The 7,100-nt window shown below is 41.6% G+C and overlaps 3 long non-coding RNA genes across 3 annotated transcripts in view; 1 reads left to right on the top strand and 2 right to left on the bottom strand.

Moving 5' to 3' along the window:
- The window catches only part of LOC125484241, a 15,485-nt gene extending 12,099 nt beyond the window's left edge, over positions 1-3,386 (bottom strand). The window contains exon 1 of the long non-coding RNA XR_007263078.1: positions 3,360-3,386. This is a non-coding gene — a long non-coding RNA (uncharacterized LOC125484241). The remainder of the gene's footprint in view (positions 1-3,359) is intronic.
- Positions 3,387-3,540: 154 nt separating this feature from the next.
- LOC125484239 lies at positions 3,541-5,540 on the top strand. Its single transcript, XR_007263076.1, has 2 exons — positions 3,541-3,768; positions 4,206-5,540. It is a non-coding gene; the product is annotated as an uncharacterized LOC125484239 (long non-coding RNA).
- Positions 4,083-6,691, bottom strand: LOC125484240. The gene is made up of 3 exons (XR_007263077.1): positions 6,404-6,691; positions 6,201-6,286; positions 4,083-4,742 (listed from the first exon to the last, which is right to left on the bottom strand). It is a non-coding gene; the product is annotated as an uncharacterized LOC125484240 (long non-coding RNA).
- Positions 6,692-7,100: the final 409 nt, after the last annotated feature.

Here is a 7,100-nt window from a genome sequence, read left to right as displayed (position 1 = left end):
GCTGAAAATGAAGAAGGGTCTAGGCCCGAAACGTCAGCCTTCCTGCTCCTCTGATGCTGCTTGGTCTGCTGTGTTACATAAGAACTAGGAGCAGGAGTAGGCCGTCTGGCCCTTCGAGCCTGCTCCGTCATTCAATAAGATCATGGCTGATCCTTTTGTGGACTCAGATCCACTTACCCACGTTCTCACCGTATCCCATGTCCTTGTTATCTCAGATTCTCCAGCATCTGCAGTTCCTACTATCTCCTTTAATATACAGTCAGTATTGGTACTGAAGCTGTTGTTCATTTAATGTCTCCTACATTGTTACCAAATACAGACCTTCCCTTATGTCATCTCACTACTCACCCTCTCCCCTTTTCTCTTAAATTCATTCATAGGATGTCGGTGTTATTGGCTGGACCAGCATTTTATTGCCTGTCCCTAGCTGCCCTTGAGAAGGTGGTGCTGAGCAGCTGCCTTCCTGAACCACTGCAATCCGTGTGCAGACCTACAATGGGAAGGAATTCCAGGATTTTGACCCAGTGACGGTGAAGAAATGGAGATACCTTTCCAAGTCAGGGTGGTGAGTGACTTGGACAGGAATTTATTGAATTCAAATTCCACCATCTGTCATGTCGGGATTTGAACCCTGGTCTCCAGAACATTGTCTGGGTCTCTGGATTAACAGTCCAGCGACAATACCACTAGGCCATTGTCTCCCAATGGAGATATATTTCCAAGTCAGGGTGGTGAGTGACTTGGAGGGGAATACGCAGGTGGTGGTGTCCATGTAACTGCTGGCCTTGTTCTTTTGGATGATTTGTGGTTTAGAAGGTCCTGCTTAAGGAGCCTTAATGAATTTCTGCAGTGGTCCTTGTAGATGGGGCACACTTGTTTAAAACCAATTATTTTCAGTTCTGCTGAAAAGTCATCAACCTGAAATGTCAACTGTATTTCTCCTCTCACCAATGTTATGGAGTATTTACAGCATTTTCTGTTTATCAATCAGATTTATACCATTTTGCGTTTGCATCTTGCAGTATCAATCATGAAATCCTGAAAGTGCATCTGTGACGTGGTAAGTTTTCCCTCCTTGTCCTCTTGACCTGTCTGCAAACTTTGACATGGTCAATTATATATCCTCTTGCAACTCACGGGTAAACATGCAATCATATGCAATGGCTTTTCTTCCTCCTTTTGCAGCATTATGTCAGCTCTCCCTGATCATTTATTTTTGCCTCCCACCCCCTCAACTATTTCTCAACTACAAGCTGTCCTTTGGCATTATCATCCAGAAACACTGCTTTGGTGGTACACTGACAACACCCAGCTTTACCTCATCACCACCTCTCTCGACTCTTCCCCTGTTGCTAAATTATCAAACTGCTTATCCGACATTTGCAGATATTTGTTCCAACTTAATATCGGGAAGATGGAAGCCATTGTTTTTGGTCCTCACTCTGGGCTCTGTTTCCAATCAGTGAGCTCCATAAGAGATTTACTCCACTCTGACTCTGCCATGCAAATACTCCATATCAAAGAATATCTTCAGCAGCCAATTGACAGACTCTCTCATGCCTATAAAGAGTTTGGTATGATTATTAGCATTAAAAATCCTGTTCCAGGATGTTGCTATCTATTAGCATTGGCAATGTGATGCTGGGTGTTGTTAGCTTCATATTTCTGGGCTCCACAAACACCAGCAATCTGCCCCTTGATAATGAAATCAACACATGCATCACAAAAGCTGTAGCTGTTATGTCCAAACTGAGTAAGTGTGTGGAATAACAGAGAACACCAAACTGAGAGTCTACAAAGCTTGTATTCTTAGTAAACTCTCTTACAGTGGTGAGACCTTTGAGAACATATTAGGCAAGAGTAAAGGCTGAAAATTTTCCATCTTTGCTGCCTTAGATGCATCCTCAGCATCTCTTGGCAGTATAAGGTCACAAACACAGAGACCCAGAGTGCACTAATTCCATCAGCACACACTTCATTGCTAAACCAGCAATGTCTACACTGGCTTGACCAATCCAGCTGACGCACTTTTTCCAAAATTCATTCAAGAGGTCTGGAAGTTGCCACCTTGACCCTATATTCAGATGGGCCAATGGGCCGAGGAGTGGCAGATGAAGTTTAATTTAGATAAATGTGAGGTGTTGCATTTTGGTAAGGCAAATCAGGGCAGGGCTTATACATTTAATGGGAGGGCCTTAGGGAGCGTTGCTGAACAAAGATACCTAGGGGTGCAAGTGCACAGTTCCTTGAAAGTGGAGTCACAGGTAGACAGCTTGGTGTAGAAGGTATTTGGTATGCTTGCCTTCATTGATCAGACCATTAAGTATAGGGGTTGAGACATCATTAGCAGCTGTACAGGACATTCGTGAGGCGTCTTTGAGAATACTGTATTCAATTCTGATTGCCCTTCTACAGGAAGGACGTTGTTAAATTTGAGAGGGTGCGGAAAAGTTTTACAAGGATGCTGCTGGGGCTGGAGGGTTTGAGTTATAGGGAGAGGCTAAATAGGCTGGGGCATTTTTTCCCTGGAGCATCAGAAGCTGAAGAGTGATCATATAGAGGTTTATAAAATCATGAGGGTGAATTGCCAAAGTCTGTCTTTTTCCTAGGGTGGGGGAGTCCAAAACTAAAGGACATAGATTTAAGGTGAGAAAGGGAAAATTTAAAAGGTCCTGAGGGGTAATTTTTTCACACAAAGGGTGGTCTGTGTATGGAACGAACTGCTTGAGGGAGTGATGGAGGCTAATACAACGACAACATTTAAAAGGCATCTGGATGAGTATATGAATAGGAAGGGTTTAGAGGAATATGGCCCAAATGCTGGTAAATGGAACTAGGTCAGATTAGAATATCTGGTCGGACCAAGAGTCTGTTTCCATGCTATATGTCTCTACCACTCTAGGACCTAAAGACTCTCTGTAGCTGAACTGGTCACTGGGTCACAGCATCCTTGCATCCTTGCATCCTTGCATCCACACCTCTACTATGAGAACAGCTGCATGCAAGATGGGAAAGGGGGCAGACATTGGCTCTGACCACTGTGAGGCTGCAACTAACACGCTGTGACCCCTGAAGGTTAACTGTTTGGAAGGGGCCAGCGGAAGTGACTAGCTCATTGGCTGAGAAGGGGGCCCAGAGAAAACAGAGCAGCAAACTGTGCTGCTGCAAATTGGATGTGACGCACTGGACACAGAATTGACCAATTCAGCCAAAATCATTTCTTTATGAGGCAGAAGGCTGTCACTTATAACTCTAACCCTCTTCCTGGCAATAGTCTGAGATTAAGCCAAGCAGCCCATTTGATCTGGAGATTAACTTGCGACATATTTTGTTTCAGTACCAAGATACTTTATTCCTACCTCTGTAGCATTGCCTGACTTCTTCACTCCTGTCTCAGCTTATCTGCTGCTGAAACCCTTCAATTTACTTCCAGCCTTGACTATTCAACACACACCCTTGCTGCTTTCCCATATCGTACTCTCCCAGCCCTCAGCTGGTGAGTTTGCAATTCAGAGAAAGAACCTTCCATTAATTAAGGGATATGAAGTTGGACAGTAAAGTGGGTTTGTATTTGAAAATCAGCCATGATTATTTGGGAAAAATGGAGCTGCCTTGAGGCTCCCATTTCTTGTTTCTTGTTTCTAATAATCGTCAGTGAGAAGACTTTCCTCCTTCCTTGGCTCTTTCAGTGAGAACTCTCTGTCTCCAACCACTTTGAAATGTTTATAAGCTGCAAGTGGTGAAGCGTTGATAAAAGGAAAATTATGGGTATGTCTGTAACTCATGACTGCATTGACCTACATTGACATTAAAATTACTCTTTTGTTTGAGCTGTATTGAAATTATGTAAACACTCGGTCAAGGAAATGCAGCATTAATTAAGTTGACTGAAATATTTAACTTACTAGCTTGAAGGTTGCGTGAGTTATTTAGTTATCATTAAGTGGATAGCTTTGCATAATCACTATTTCAAGGTCACTTACTACACTTTGCTTTTGTAGTGTGGGGAGAAAGATTTCTTTTACTTTAAATATTAATATCTAAATGATAATGAAGAGAAAAAAATCACTATTCCAGACAGGTTTCCATTTGTAACTTTTATCTTCTGGGAAATAAGAGATGAAATCTTGCAATGTGCCAGTGCAGTTTACATTTTGATGCAGCAACATTAGCATGACATATTAGCTCCATTTCTCTCTCCACAGAAGTTCCCAGATTCTGCTGAGCGTTTTCTGTTTTTAATTGCAATTTGGCAGAGTCCAGAAAAGATTTCAACTGAAATACTTGGAAGAACTTTTGAATACTAGACGTATTTTCTCCATTGTTTCCATTCCATTGTTCTGCAACATTGCGCTGAGAGTCGACAAATTGGCCATTCATATTCTCCTACCATTGACAATCCTCCGGCCAAGGGTGAAGAGATGTTGGACATTGCTTCTGTATTGCTGCAGTCATAACACAGGAAGGCTGAGGTCAATGCAATCTTTACTGTCCCACTGACTGAGATCACTTGATGTCCTTGAGAAGGTGGTAGTGAGCTATCTTCTTGAATCTCTGCAGTCCATTTGCTGTGGTAGACCCAAAGTTGTGGAGAGTTCTGAAGAAGTCATATTGAAGTTGAAACTTTAACTGTTGTTTCTCACTCTACAGGTGCTGGTGGACCTGCTGAATTTCTCCAGCACTTTCTGCATTTTATTTCAGAAAGCAATGCTGGATGAACTTCCTCAAGTAGGTGGCAGATGCTGTGGGGTAAGGAAGGTAGAGAGTGATGTCCGTGGGCTTTCAGAATATCTTTGATAGAGGGGACTATTAAAGAAAATTTAAGATAGTGAAATTGGCAGTTGTAATTTAAAACAATGATGCTAGAAGACATAATGACGCTGAAAGATGCAAAAAGGCAACCTCCCGTTATTGAGGGATCCAGAAAAAGGGAACATGGGTAAAAGGATAACCCAAAGAGATTTACAATAGAAAGCACAAGGAATTATCCTCACAGGGAGTGACTACCAGGTTAATGATAGAAGCAGAGGCTGTTGTCGGCATTTAAGACTAGATCAGGCAGAAGGTTGAAGGACAGAAACATTTAGCAAAAACGAGAGCCAAAAGATTGCCAGCTGGAGGACTGAACAGAATGGGCCTAATGACCGATTTGTTTGTTGTGGTTTTTAGTTAAATAGATCTGAGTGCATCTTCCATCATGTCACTGTGCTGAAGTGCCGAGTGAGGTCCAGACCAGTGTGAGGTGCCATGATGTATTTAACTTAATGAAGATACAGCAGCTGCAGTATATATCACACAAATAGCTAAGCAGGGAAAGTCCAGATGTGAGATGTCAATCTTTAGAATGATTAAAAATAACTATAACAGATGTATGTTAAGTACAATTCTTTTTGGAATGATTTGTAAAACAAGTATTCCTCCCATCAGACTTCCCTCCTTCTTTAAATAATTAAGCTTCATTCATATCAATTATTAGACATTACCCGTCTGCTCCATCATATTCACTGTTAATATGACAATAAAAGATAATCTTAAAAATATATTGGGTATTGATGTATAATCCTGTGGGATTTGTTTCTAATGCATCGCGTTTGAAAGGTCAGATCTTAATCATGGTAAAATTATTATTTTTTCAAACATTAATTTTCATTCTTGTTGATTTTTCTCTGTCAATTAATTACAACTGCCTCATGCCAGGAAACTGGAGTAATCAATGCTGATTTCTCTGTATTTTGTCTACTGCCTCGGCCTGATTTACAATAAACACTTTTGATAATTGTTCCCCTTAATGCACAGGCCCCCTGTGCAAGTGATAAAAGCTTAGCTTTGGAGATTTCTACCCTATGAAGTTCCCTCTTTTACCACCCTGCTACAAATTATCAAATTTAATATTTAATTAATTTTTATAGACAGCGTTGGTTTTTAGAAATGAGATGCATCTCATTTCAGGTACTCTGTACTCCCAGTTCAGGTCTGGACTGACACCAACTCAACAAGGTTAATGTTTCAGCTGAAGCCCCCAGTCTCCCCACTTTTACATCCAAATATTATGGCATCTCTGAGTGAAATCTCCAGTTAATATCCAATTGCCTCAGTCCCACAGCAGCAGGGCTGAATCTGCTGAACTTGCTTTTGGAGGTGGCATGGGGGAAGAGAGAGAGAGAGACGTGCTAACATGTTACCATGCTTGAAAGTCATACCACTTTACTGCTTGAGCAGGCCACTTCAAACAAATTGATTTGTTCACTGATAACCTTAGTCGATTAATTCCACGACAACATGCAGACTGCCAGAAACATAAAAGAACAAAACAAGAGATTTTGGTAATACATCTATTTACATGCAAAATTTTTCAATCTGTATTAATAGTCTAGTAAAGATTTATTCTGAGACGTAATTTGACCTTTGTTGGGGGTCGATCTGGGCCAGGGAAGCAATTTGGGGCCCAATCTGTTTGCGTTTTGTTCGTATGCTTTGCTGGGTTAATGGATTTTGTTCGAACAGGGAGTAGGCATTTCCTCTGCATGCCCTCCAGTGTGACGACATCGTGGCTGGACTCCCACCCAGCCCCACCGCCCCAGCTCCTGAGAAGTCTGGCCTATTTTTCTCAGCAGCTGCTGACAAGCAGACGCCCTTCCTGCCATGAAAAACTGAGTATTTAGTGACAGGAACCACAAGAGCACCACCCACCACCACCTCTCCACTGCCCCCCACCCTGTGAAGTGATCAATTGGATCTGACGGAGATATTGGGAAATGTGCTTTGATGTCCCTCTGACCTATTATTAGTGCAAACATGAACTGCTCTTATTATTAAAAAGACACTGCCCCTTCTGCATGGGATAGGACGAAAGTGAAAACCAAAGTCCTTACCCTACTGTGGCTGACAGAATGTGGGACTTCCAGAACTATTGAGTTCTCATGTTAAGAACTAAGCAGAATGGGAAAATTGCATAGTTATTATCAATTTAAGAAAGCAATTTCCTATGATGAAAACAAAATAGATATTTTGTTGACTATATAAACTAAACAGAGTGGATCTGTGGCTGGAGATATAGACGTGATGTTTCTGTGTGTAAGTTCAAGAACTGATAATTGTTA

The sequence above is a fragment of the Rhincodon typus genome, chromosome 10 (assembly GCF_021869965.1).
Source record: "Rhincodon typus isolate 14 chromosome 10, sRhiTyp1.1, whole genome shotgun sequence".
Taxonomy (NCBI): Eukaryota; Metazoa; Chordata; class Chondrichthyes; order Orectolobiformes; family Rhincodontidae; genus Rhincodon; species Rhincodon typus.
The sequence above is the reverse complement of the archived record's forward strand: the minus strand, read 5'-3'. Positions and strand labels throughout refer to the sequence as shown.